The sequence below is a fragment of the Ambystoma mexicanum genome, chromosome 2p, assembly GCF_040938575.1.
Source record: "Ambystoma mexicanum isolate Mex_15411 chromosome 2p, UKY_AmexF1_1, whole genome shotgun sequence".
In the NCBI taxonomy this organism is placed as follows: domain Eukaryota; kingdom Metazoa; phylum Chordata; class Amphibia; order Caudata; family Ambystomatidae; genus Ambystoma; species Ambystoma mexicanum.
The window spans coordinates 1,243,452,582-1,243,466,337 of NC_090923.1; the positions used below are offsets into that span (position 1 = coordinate 1,243,452,582).

A 13,756-nucleotide genomic window follows, 5' to 3' on the forward strand; every position below is an offset into this window, starting at 1 on the left:
CACCTATACAGCAGAAAGATTTTCCAGGCGCCACAAGACTAATGGAGAAGGGAACAGAGGGAGATAAAACAACAATAAACTGTCCTACTAGGCCTTGTGACATTCGGATCATGCAAGGGCAGCAAACAGAGATTGCAGGGGTTGGGGGTGGAGGGCAAGGTAAGGGGAGGGGCAGGGGGGATGTAGGAGGGAAGGGGCCCCAGGGGCGGGGTAAGTGATAGGGGGAGCTGTGAGGCAAGTGCTAGGTGAGGCCTGGGGGGCAAAGTCTATGGGGGATGGGGTGGGGGATGAGGGTCAGGTAGTGCAAGGAGGTGGGTGGGTGGAGCCAGTAGTCTGATCAGGGAAGGGTGCTTGAAGGCAAGTGCAGGGTGCTGAGGCAGACTGGTCAAGGGGGAGCTGGCTCCTGTATGACTCAGAAGGGACCAGGCAGCCAGTCGTATCCGCAGGGGGCATTAGCAAGGAATGGGGAGAGGAGAGGAGAAAAGAAAGGTCTTGAGGACCTTCTGGAACTTAAGGAGATCCGGCTGAAGCCTGAGAGGGGCACTAAGGTGGTAAGGCCGTTACAGAAGGAGGCTCCTGCCGAAGAAAGAGATCTACCCCCCACTCGCTGCTTGGAGAAGCGAGTGACCTGCAGAGAGTTAGGGCTGGAGGACCGAAGAACTCTAGCAGGGCCTTATTTAGTGAGAGAAAGTTGAATGCATCAGTGTCCCAGGCCCCAGAAAGCCTTTTGGATGATGCAGAGGGTCTTGAATCTGATCCTTGCGTTCATCGGGAGCCAGTGGGGAGGTTTTAGGGCTGGAGAAATGGGGTCCCTGGGCTTGAGGCCAAGGATATGTCTTGCAGTCCTATTCTGGATTAGTTGAAGAGGGCGAAGGGAGGAAAGAGGCAGATTAAGGAAGAGGCTGTTCCAGTAATCCAATCTGGAGAGAACCAGAGCTTTAGAGACATAAGGAGGTGAAGCTGAAATGGAGCCTTCTTGGCAAGGTCAGCAATATGCGGTTAGAAGGAGAGAGTGGAGGCGAAGGTGACCCTCAGGTTATTTACCTCACAAGATAGTTAGGGGAGGGTGCCCAAGGAGGGGGATCAGAGAGTAGCGGGGAGTAAAGAGGGGGGGAGAGTACCAATGAGAAGAATCTCTGTCTTACTGTCATTAAGACAGAGATCATTAGCAGCAGACCATCCTTAAATAGCAATCAGACAATCAGGAATGAGAGAGGAAGGAGAGGAGGTGGAGGAGGGAGAGACTTTTTTATGCAATGGCAAAATGGGCACTTACCCAGGGCCCCCACCTTGGAGGGGGGCCCCACAAGGGGGCCTGATCTAAAGAAGTCAGATTCCATTGTTCACCAGACTTAAATAGCACCAGTCGGATATTTTATGGCATGCTGCTGAGGTTCTAAGCCCATTGCCTGTCTGTTTTGAGAAGTACATTCTGCCTTGATCAATTCATTGTGTAATGCGTTCTGTGTTCACTGTGTTATACATAGTGTGTATGTTCCTAATGGCACAACTCTTTGGCATTCTTTAATTCCTTTGGGAATTAGGTTTATCATGTGCAATAGCTAAAGGTGAAATGCATATTGATAAATCGAATGCCACAATCGTTTAGAAGTTAGCTCAGTGTGTCAAGCACTCATTGCAGAGATATGTGTTCATATGCAAGATTAGAATAGCACATTCCAGCAAAGCTGTCTGAGCCTTTCCTATGTTTGAAGTTTATAAACCTACCTGCATATGTACTTGGTTTTATAGCACAACAGGTGCTATTGTCAGCAATGTACTTGCACCAGACATGGGTTGCTATAAAAACAAACATATAAACTGTATGATATGATATGATATGGCATTTATAACATGCCTATACATAAGTGTTTCAAAGCGCAACAAGGCAAGGGAGGGGGAACAGAGGGAAGACAGACAACGATCCTACTAAGCCAGGTGTCATTTAGATCATGCAAGTGCATGGGAAGGGGGAAGGGGAAAGTGCAAGGGGGGGAGGGGACAGTGCAATACATGGGATAATAGAATAAATAGCAATAGTAAAGTACAGCCAGCAGGTGGCAAGTGCAAGGGAAAAGGGTAAGTGCAGGCATCAGGTTTCAAGTGCTCGTGGTGGGACTGTTGGGATACAGAGAACAGTCCCCAAGTGCGGGGGTTTCCAGGAGGGCAGTGCAGGTGTGTGACTGGTGGAGAGGGGGACCTGGGCCGAGATCAGAGGGTGGCCAGGTAAACCAGTGCAGTTTCGGTATCAGCCAGGAAATCAGCAGGGGAGAGGAGGAGAAAAAGCAGAAGCAAAGATAAAGGTTTTGAGGTGCTTCCGGAACCGGAGATGGTTCTCCTCAAGTTTCACGGGGGCAGGGAGGCTGTTCCAGAGGGAGGCCCCAGCCGAAGAAAGTGATCTACCACCAACTCGTTGCTTGGAGAAGTGACTGACCTTGAGGGAGTTGGAGGTGGATGAGCGAAGAGCTCGAGAAGGAAGATATTTAGGAAGAGAGAGTTGAAGGTATTGAGGCCCCAGTCCCCAGAAGGCCTTGTGGTCGATGCAGAGGGTTTTGAACTTAATCCTCGCAGCCACTGGGAGCCAGTGCAGAGATTTCAGTCCTGGAGAGATACGATCCCTGGGCTTGAGGCCAAGGACAAGTCTCGGAGTCCGGTTCTGGATGAGCTGCAGAGGGCGTAAAGTAGAAGCAGGCAGATTTAGAAAGAGGCTGTTGCAATAGTCCAGCCTAGAGAGAACCAGAGCTCTGGAGACAGTGAGCTCTGGGGGAAGGAGAGGAAAGGAAGAATACCTCTGAGGAGGTGCAGCTGGTAGTGTGACTTCTTAGAGACATCAGAGATGTGAGGAGAGAAGGAGAGTGTGGAGTTGAAGATGACTCTGCGGCTTTTAGCCCCACAGGTGGGAGCAGGGAGATGCCCAAGAGAGGCCGGCCAGAGAGTGACAGGAAAGGAGGGTGTGGGTGTGCCAATCTCAGTCTTGCTGGCATTCAAACAGAGCGGCACACCACTCCTGGATAGCAGACAGACAGTCAGAGATGAGAGAGGGAGAAGAGGTGGCTGAGGGTAGCCTCAAAATGAGCTGTCATCCGCATAGCACTGGACGTTGGGACAGAGTGCGGCAATGCGGTGGGCAAGACGTGGCAGGTATTGGTTGAACAGCAGGGAGAGAGGTGAGACCCCTGGGGAACACCACAGGTAGAGATAGAGATGGAGGAGAGGAAGGACCCCAGTTGGACCTGGGAGGGTCGATCGGAGAGAACAGAAGTCAGCCACGCCAGGGCCTGACGGGTGAAGGTCTAGAAATTGGTTTGTTCAAATGGGGCCTTGTAAACCCTAGGCAATCACCTCCAACGATGAGCATAAACTGCTAGTCCAAGGGGTGAATAAGTATCCAAATTCAAGACTGTGAAACAAAAGCATTCATGCTTGTATCCTGGCTTTGTCAGCAGACGCTACAGTGATCCTGGTCAAATTATCTAATATCTTTTACATTACTGTGCTGTCTTATGTGAGATTTGCCTTCTTACATGTAGTGGCATTGTTTAGCCCATGAATTGATCTTTCTTCTTATTTAGGCCATTTGACTTGAAGGGGTGGTAGACAGAAGACAGCAGGCATATTTTAATGTCTGCTCGTTTGACACAAAAAACGGTTTGCTTTTTTGTAAAAGTCAAAGGTTTTTATGCACGTTTACAAATGACGATGTCACAGGCCATTGTTTTGGAAGTATTTAAAGCTTCAAAATACGAAAGAAAAACCCAGATTAAATGTGTTACATCACATCGATTGGTATGCTGGTACTTATATGCTTCCCTTGATGATGGAGGGAATGAAGCTAGAATCATTCGCATTTTCCGTAAAGACCCTTTTATAATATTTTGTTTTTATAAATGGTCATGCTTGGTAATGTGATTTGTGTACTTCCCAAGTCAGTTTTATAAAATGAGATTGTTTTAGTTCATGATAAGAACTGGAAAAGAAACTGTTCAAATACAGAAATTGCCGAGCTGGCACAAATCCACTCCTTAACCAATGTGGAATCCTGGGCATCTCATTTAATATTGTCTTGCCTAACCTCTCAAAATTGCCAGTGCCCAGACCTTTCAAAATTGTCAGCCCTTCAGAGTGTTTTCCTTCTGAGGGTATTATCTTCATAAAAGCCTCACTCAGGTTCAATGGCTATAGTGGTGCTTCTACTATAATAGTGAGCATTGATATATTGCACACCACAGCACTTGTTCCTTTGAAATCTAATGGCAACACTATTTGAAAACCATATCCCACTTCTTATCACAGTCTGTCTGGATACAGACACCTTCCTGGTAGCTTCTAATCTGCATCCACTATCCATGCCATGGTATGTGTGGATTTCACCTTCCTTCCAATTGATCTCCTCTGTCCTTGCTTGAGCACTTGTGCATTCTGTGAGGCAGCTAATGTGAGATCTCTCTCTATTCTGGGTTACATGTACCCTTTACATACTGTCCTGCATTAATACTACAGGCTGCATACCGTTCTGGATGCTATTGATGAAGAGTATCCTGTATCTATACTAGAACAGAAGTAACCTCTTCGTAGACTGCTAATGTTGGCCTTCAAATGCTACTTGTTTATCATTCTGATTAGAGCAAGAATTTAGAAGGTAATGGGACTTAAAGGGAGTAAGCATGCTTATTTTAAATGCTGCAAGGCAGCATATCAACCTATAGGTTGTGATCGGGACGAGGGGTTGGAGGGGCCACCAGATATTATTGATCACTTAATTCCTTTGGTTTGGTGGAGGGGGGCCCCAAAGATGTATGTGCCCAGGGCCCCAAAAGTGGTTAAGATGGCATTGAGAGGAGGGATGCTTAAAGGAGAGCTGAGTGTCATCCACATAACACTAAAAGTAAGGAGAGAAAGTGGAGATCAAGTGGGCACAGGGAGCAAGGTGAATGTTAAAAACCCACGGCCATAGGATGTATCCCTAAGGGACGTCACAGGTAGATAGTGTGCATTCACAAGAAACTTATACCTGAAACCTGCCGGATGAACAAACTGATTATTGTTAATTAAGACATATCTTTTGGTAATCAAATGATATACTAACTGATCAGGGGCTTACACTCTTCCTCAAATCCTCTCGCAAATGATTTCACCTTTTGTAATACCTTGTTCAAACCACATCTGCGCTTTCCACTCATCTTCGGTGATTGCTCAACCTTCACTCATGCAGAGATCCTGAACACTGCCAATTCTTTATTCATCACGTTCTTGCAACATATCCTGTGAGTCTGGCAGGGGCTCCTTTGACAAACAATCAGTCATAGATTTGAATCTCCTAGACCTACATTGCCAATCACAAGTATATTCTTGAAGTCTCTCCGAAAGGAGGGCTCGCCTAGGGGACATTCTGGCAGTGCTAAACGTTCTTAAAATCCAGAAAAGAAGGTTATGATCCATGTGGATTGTAAAAGAGCATCACACAGGAAATGATGGAAGTGACGTACTCCTTACGCACACACTAATGCTTCGTTCTCTGTCACTGAATACTTGTGCCTAGCCGACTGTACAGAGTGTGAGGCGAACACAGTGTTATGTTTTTGTGTCACCTCCTGTTGTAACAAATCCTCACCTAACCACTTAATTATTAGCATCTATCGGAACACCTCAGGGATTTTAGTGTGGAACACCTGCTAGTAGGGAGGTTTTGCGTTGCTTTCCTTTGCTTTTATGAATGCTGGTTATGGTTCACCTACCCAATTGATCTTTCTTAGATATCTGCTTAATGGATCAGCAGTACTAGTGAAATTCTTCACAAATATAGAGTAGTGTTCCCAAAGTGCCATGAAGTAAATAAAGAAGCTCTTTTTTATTGGTGGGTAGGGGGCTGACAAAACGACCCTGACTAATGGCAGCTCACATTGTACCCCTTTTCCTGACACATAAACACTAAGGGATTCCACACAACTGTGGAAGAAACACTTTTCTGCTTTAAGGGTTACAACTTTCTTCTGCAACACTCCCAATGTGGTTTCATATAGTTTCACTTTATATCAAAATGTCTTCATGAAAATATATAAGACATTCCTGTTTTCTACATAGCATCGATTTCGGGAAATGTGAGGCAAAGGATGCCAACCTTAAAGATATTCAGACAATTGGAAAGCACCAGTTAGACACTTCAAGCTGTGGGGCTGACCTCCACCATTTTCCAGCAGGGGGGACACGAAGAATGTCCAGGGGTGCGCAGGGCTCTTCAAAAAGGGTGCATGGTAATTGATTTTAACAGAAAACATAAGGAGTTCTGTCAATAATCTTACTCAAGAGGGGGTTTGGCAACAATAGTTTTACCGAAAGGGGGGCTTAGCATAAGAACGTTTGAATACCACTGAGTTAGAGTAATATATGTAGTTTTCAATATAGACTCTTTGATAAATTAAATTTGATGATGAGCACATTTCAGGCGAATTCTAGAAAAAAGCTTTGCCCATTTCACTTATCAAAACATTTAATTTACAAGGTAATTGGTATCTATCTCTATTGTGTGGGTTAAGACTCCTCACATCCACACACAGTCTTATGCAACGACCCCCTTTAAATGCTGTACTATTGGGGCTAGCCATTCATATGCTTCAATTTCTTGAATCACTCTTCGTTTGTCCCATCTCATTATTGAGTCTGTTTGTAGACACAAACAAGCAAGTATACCAGTGAGACATAAAGAATAAGAAGTAATAATAACAATAGAGACAGATTCTAGATGCAAACTGTCATAGCTGAAGATGGGTTACTAATTCCATAATCCCATCATGTCAGGTCCAGTCACCTGCACGTTGGGTATCCATATAGTTAATGAAAATGAGTGCGTCAAATATTTCTTTTTCTAAAGGAAATTATTTGGAGAAAACTGTTCAAACAATGATGGTAGACATTGGAAATATTTGATATTACTTTATTGCCAACAGTAGTCAGTGTCGTCCGCAGTGGACTAAAGCAGTATAAATCAATTTATAGCATAAAGAGATTGATAAACATAAACTAAAACAGTTCAAACCAATATAAATCAATTTAAAGCATACAACATTGATAAACATGAACTAAAACAGTACACACCAATATAAGACATTATGATCAGTAACTGTAGATCCTGGATAAGTTCATAGATAAGAAATTAAGTTCTGTGCATGTAAAAGACAAACAAGACTGTCTGACTGAATTCCTTGCGTTGGTCATAAGATACCATGAACAAGAATGTAGAAGGAAGGGAAGGAAGGAAAAGAGAATTGGGACAAAAAGAAAAATCACTTCATATGGAACATTTCTTCTATATTGCTAATGATATTAAATCTCAAGTTCCTTCTGGTAATCAAAAGAAGCATGATTAATTCAAGTAGACACTATTTTCATTGTCCTTAAATACATTTGGCATAGAGTTGCATCTAATTTCATCAAAAGAATACGTTCCAAGATTCTGTTTTATCTGAACGTTGTCCCCCTATCCCATAGAACATATGTTTTAGGGGGTAAACTGAAGGGGCCTGTTGTCTGCCGACATGAAAAAACAGGAACACATCCAGTTGTAAAGAGGTGACTAGTTAATCTTGAACATGTAGTCCCGGTTGGTGTCACGTTTCGGCGGTGCTATGCAATGTGAGCCGCCTTCTTCAGGGCTCCAGTTGGATGACCCTGTTAAAAAGCATGTATATGTGTGTTAAATGGATGAAGTGCAGGTGATAGTTGAATTTCTCAACAAAACAATGTATATGGACCGCTGTAAATTCGGGGGTCACTTAACCTCTGGTTAAATATCCATTTCTTAACCCCATTAGGGAGAGAGAGACACTGCAAATTAGTGGCTGGCGCAGGCGTGTTTGAGTAGAGTCCTCCACCCGGGTAAGTGGAAATCGGGCCATTCCTGACGTCTATTACTGTGGTCAGGGTTATGGAGTGTTTAAGCAGTCCTGCGAGATGTGCTCCTGCAACAAACAAAAGACAACAACAAGCTTCATCAGTGTTGAGTATGGGGCGATAAGCGCGTGGTGCGCAAGGCGAAAGATCGGTGTGCAATGCTGCCGGTATGGTAGCAGCCAGAATTTTGGTGCCCTGTTGTCTGTTAGGGCGTGGGGAGTCAGGAAGTTAGAGTGCCGGTCCCATGTTATGTTTACCTTCTGTGTATCAGATGCGGCATGGCGAACTGGCGAGAGTATCTGCGAATGTGTTGGGAAGGTTGTCCAGGCAACCAATATGTTACTTGCACTCAGTATTCTTATTGGTGCGGCGTGAGGCCGCTGCACATGTCGTGAGAGTCGTTGCTATGGTACATGAATGCCTGTTAGTGGCTCAAAGAATGGGGAAGAACGACAGTCCGCTGGATAGAATGCATAGGAAGTGAAATTGATGTAGTGCTGATAACCAGGCGAATGTAGTATGGATCAGAAGGGAGGGCCCTTGGCACTGTTCTTGCTTGTGCGGATGGTAGCTGGGCCAGGGGTAAGGAAATGTAGAAACGTCAGACTCGCAAGAGTCTGATCCAAGTCTAACACAGACTTATATTTTATACGGGATGTGGGCGTGAAACAGTTGGAATGGGTATTGCGCAGAGTGTGGATGTAGACAACATGGATTTGTTCATGGAGTTTTATTAATTGTGATTTCTTCAGGAATTTACTATCCATTTATGTTTATGACATTAGCCCTTTGTAGTCTTTTTACGTTCCAGAAGTTACTGTTTCAGATCATTACAGTCCTAGCCCCTGTTCTAAATGTGGGCCAGGGCTAGCAGCTGTAGTGATTCGTTAAAGTGAGGACGTTAGGCAAGATATCAGTTTATAACATGTTTAGTCATCTGTAACTGTACATTTTCTATAAAGGTTCATCACAGTTCTTTGTTTATGTTCTCGATTTCAATGTCTCTTCTCAATCTCCTTACTAGATGGTTCTTGTAACTTTAATTCTGTATTCTTGTTTGATCCACTTTTGCAATGAAATGAAGGAACTTCGGTTTCAACTTCCAGCATGTAACCTTAATTTTGCAGTAACTAAATCAATACGTTCTACAAACTCTGACACCAAGTTTTTGCATACATTTCTCCTTGTATTCACTTTTTAAATGTCTTTTTGGAACTGCAGCTTAAGTTCCAGCATGTACGCTTTTCAGTGGATTTGCTTTATCAATGTGTTTTTGTAACTCTGTACTTGGAGTTGTAACATGCAGCATTTTTGCTTACATTAATTTTATCAGTGACTTCTAGGAACTCTTACTCCAAGTTCAAGCATGCAACTTTTCCTCTGTGTATTCAATTTATCAACTTCATTTGGGTACCCTGACCCCATGTTCCAGCATGCAAACTGATGGCCATTATCCTTTGTTATTTGATCTTTGTTAAAAACTGTATATAGAAAGCAAGCTTTAATATTTATGACTATTGACTTTGAAAATGGCTTTCCCATGCATGTGGGGCCACCATTCCACAGAATTGCTGAGCTGGAGCTCCCCTCACACGTGTTTAATGAAATTGACATAGTAATGATAGCCATGGGTGGGTGAAGAAGATACTAGCTGGGCTCCCAGGGTTCCTGTTGATTTCCCACTGATTCACTCTATCGTGCACTCAGGCCATTGGGCCATTACTCGGCAGAACAGTGACTTCACGCACCTCAAGTGGTAGCGTACAGCTTGTAGTGCAAAAGCACCCTTCTTCTTCTTCATGGAGGTGGTGCGGATCCTGAGTGGCTTACGCCGCTCTTGTTAGTAGGGGCAGAAGTGCAGGTGGACTGGGTACTTGAAGTTTGCGAATGCACAATGACCAAAGGTCTGGGTGCAGGCATTGACTTCAGGGTGATGTTGGCAGGGCCAACGTCGGTGTGATGGACCTGGACCGACACTGTCCCGGTTGGGAGACTCAGAGCTGGGGTGGATTGAGCTGCAGCTGCCCCTGCAGCCTCCTCACCCTGGCTACTTGCGGCAGCAGATGACATTGCTGCCCCAGATCCACGTGGCCTGGTGACAGCAACTTTCACTGCCACACGTGGCTTAGGCTTGGTGACCTGGAAGTCAGCCTGGGAGTCATCCTGTGCCGGTTCAGTTGACAAAATGGGCCGGTCCAACAAGGGCTGAGCTGGGATGGTGTCAGCTACATTTCCCACAACCATGGGGGGGTATAGGTGGCCCCGATTGGTCCTCCACACACTGGGCACTAGGGGCACCCTGCAAATCCTGGCCACGTCCCCTACCGCACCCACCACGCCTACCTCTTTGAGGTCGGCCACCTTTGCCTCCCTTACTGCTTTTTCGCCTCCCAACCATGGCACTGATGTTGTTGTGCGTATGGGAGTTGCAGTAAACAATTGTCCTGGGCGATTGGGGTGAAAGGGGCAGGGTACTAGATGGAATTCGTACCCTAGTGCTCTAGCAAAGCTGTCTGTGACCCCTGGGGGAAGATGACGGGTCACGCAATGCACAGGCACCCCAAAAACAAAATTACATGTGCACACAACCCCTGGTAGACCACGTGCGTGGAAAAAAGAACCCGCACTACGCTGTGGCACCCAGAAACACAAAAATAAGCGTACGCGTGTTACACACAGCCTACAATGACCTCTGAAGGGGTACGCGACACACAGGGGCAACCACAGTTGGAAAATATGTGCGCGACTCACCGTCTGCCTTGAAAAAGAACGTGAAAAATACGTGCGTGTGCGCGTTGGCAACACCCCCGCCAAATGAAGAAACGAACGCAGTCTGAGGAAACAGGGAGTACGAACTGGAAACGTTGTGAAGTAATCGCGTGTGAACCGACAAGAAGTACAAGAATCACTCGCTCGCTCTCCACAAAAAGCATGTACAAGGAAATGGCATCCTACATGTATCTTTTAAGCCTGCCCACACCTGCAACGTCAAAGACGCGCGTAGGCACTAAGGCCCTTTCCTCCAATAGCACGCTGACATGCATTATTCTCACATGCTTATTCACAATGTAACCGTGTTGTGGGAAACGCCCGCGCAAGTAACGTCACAGATGCGCTTATGCGCTAAGGGCCTTTCCTCGGATTTCACACTGACGTGCAATTTTTTCACATGCCAAATCACTCCGTATCAAGCTGGCCACGCAACAACACACGGAAGACCATGCTCCTGCCCAGAAGGCCGAATTACTGCCCCCCAGAGCCCCAAGCACGCTCCCACCTGCCATCTGCTGCTGCCTGCCTGCCTGCCGGCCACGTGCCTTGCTATTTGCTGCCTGCGCGTCAGCCATCTGCAGGGGTCCAGTTGCTGTGACCACCCCTGCTGGAACAGTAGACTCCCGACTGGTGTACCATCTTGCTCCACAGCCCAGCCCCAGGACCCAGTTGCCCACCCACACCTGCCTCGGGGGTTGCCATGTCGGACACAACACCATCTGGCACCACTGGCAACCCCCAGTCAGAGAGTCAGAGGGCTACCAGCTTCACTGCTGCAGAAGTTGGTATCCTGGTGAAGCAAGTCCTGGGGCATTATGATGCCCTCTTTGGAAGTTCACGCGCCGACAATGAAGGACAGAAGAGGATCTGGACGGACATCGTGGCTGCCATCAACGTGGCAGAGGTGGCAACCCGCGACTTGTAACACGTCCAGAAGCGCTGGGAGGACTTCAGGTCCAGGACCCTCAGCAAGGCCCAGCGTCTCCTGAAGACAAAGCATGGAAAGGGGCGCCGGGTCCGCCTTACCAACATGCAGATGAGGGTCCTGGAACGTATAGGCCCAGCGCTCCACCTCCAGGTCCTTGGGAGGCAGACCCATCCGGAGTCGAGCGGTAAGTGTGCATGTGTACTGATTGGATGCTGTGCATGTTGAGGTGTGGCAGGTGTGTGCAGTTTGCACATATGTCCTTGAAGGACCATATATCTATGTGCATGTACAGGGACATGAGCCTGCCGCATGAGACTCCAGTCATGTGTGAGGCACATCAACGGTGTATGCGTACGAAAGCATTAGGGCCAAATGCATGTTGGGGTGCACACATGTTTATATATCTGTGTATGTACCATGGCATGGTTGGGGTGTGACACATGGATGCGGTTTCCACCTTCATGTACGTGCATGGTGTACACGTGTGTGTGTGTGTGAGAGTATTTGACATGTGTGCCACTGTGATACACCATGGATGCATGGGACACTGACATGTAGGAGGCTGATTGGCAGATGTGAAATGGATGCAGGATTGCACTGCAACAGGTGGTGTAGATGTACAGATGCATGTACGTCTGGTGGCGTGTGTGCATGTGTTTGCCAATCCCCGTGTTGCATGTGATGTCAGGCTAACCTTCGGATGGTCATGGTGTTATATGTGTATGGATGGTGCTGGCTGCTGCAACATTCCAGTTCACTTGCGCTTGAGTGTTGATAGAGATGATATGTGTGTTGGGGAGTGTGAGGCCATGTGTGAAGGTTGAGACTGCCACTCATCTGCAACTGTCATGTGTGTATCAGACCATTGTACAGTGTCCTGATGCCTGTGTTCTGTCTCTCCCTGTCTGCAGCGTCAACTGATGAAGAGGGTGGAGACGGTGCTGTGGAGCACACAGGCAGGGATCCCACCGCCAGCCGGAGAGGCAAGGCCCAGCTCCCCTGCCAGGTTTCCATCTCATCGTGGAGTGAGGAGTCTGGTGCCACCTCTGCGGCCGCAGCTGCTAGGGGTAGGTCCAAGAGGCGGAGGTCGCAGGTGGACTCCTTGGCAGCAGAAGGGGCATCTGAGACCCCACAGGGCTCTACGGAGGAAGATGGCACGGAGTCATCCAGGTTGGTGGGGGGTTTGGTTGAGGGGGAGGCTGTGGAAGTCACACACACGGGGCCTGGAAGGGGGGGATTCCACTGGTGCCAGTGATGCAGTCCAGGGGCAGGGACAGGAGGCAGCACAGGCCGTTGCGGAGGTGCCTGTGTGTAATCCTGTTCCCGATCCTGTGACTGCATCGTCCGGAACCAGCAGGGATGCCTTCGTCCAGACCCGTTTTCAGGGAGGGGATAGCCGCACAACAACTGGCCTTCCTCTCCCTGTGGACTTCGCAATCCGGGACCGAATTGAGCCTGTCCTGGATGGGGTGGCGTTGCGTGTTCATGACATTCGGGATGACGTGCGGTGTTCTTGCGAGGACAGCGCACGTCATTACGAATGTCTCGAAGACCGCGTCAACCTACTGGGCAGGGTCACTAGTGCTGGGTTCCTCCGTGTGCTGGAGCTTCTGCCGACCTCCTCCTCAGCTGAACTCCCTATGCGCCAGTCGTCCTCCATGCCATCTTCCTGCCCAAGTCTCACCCGGGCACCCTGTGGAGCTGTCCCTGACCCAGTGGCCAGGCTGGTGGAGGACACATCCCTGCCACAGTCGAGAGTCGGAGGTCCAGCAGGGGTGGCCACCCCAACAACTGGACCCCAGCAGGTGGCTGACATGCAGGAAATAATGGGCAGGGCACTTGGACTGCAGCAGCAGGAGCGATTATGTCTCGGGGCCAACAACATCAGAGGGGCAGGCATCGGCCGGAGGGCAGGAGGACCCTGGATTGCAAGTGTCTTCCGTGTAGCAGCGGTAGGGCCAGGCCATAGATGCGGAGCGGGGGCGGGCAGAAGAGGCACGGCTCACAATAGTCAGGGTGGAGAACTCCATGTGGAGGGCACTGAGGCAGGTCGAGTGCCTCGAGGCAATTCGCTGGGAGTTGGAGTTCAACATGTCATCGTCCCTGCGAAACCTCGGGGACATGGAAGAGGCCCGCCTCCAGGACATAGACCAGGAGTTCAATGATGCC

General features: G+C 47.9%; 1 protein-coding gene across 1 annotated transcript in view; it reads left to right on the plus strand.

The window, feature by feature from the left end:
• The window catches only part of LOC138567390 (actin, cytoskeletal 3-like), a 510,127-nt gene that overhangs the window by 457,995 nt on the left and 38,376 nt on the right, over positions 1-13,756 (plus strand). The gene's annotated exons all lie outside the window — the stretch shown is intronic.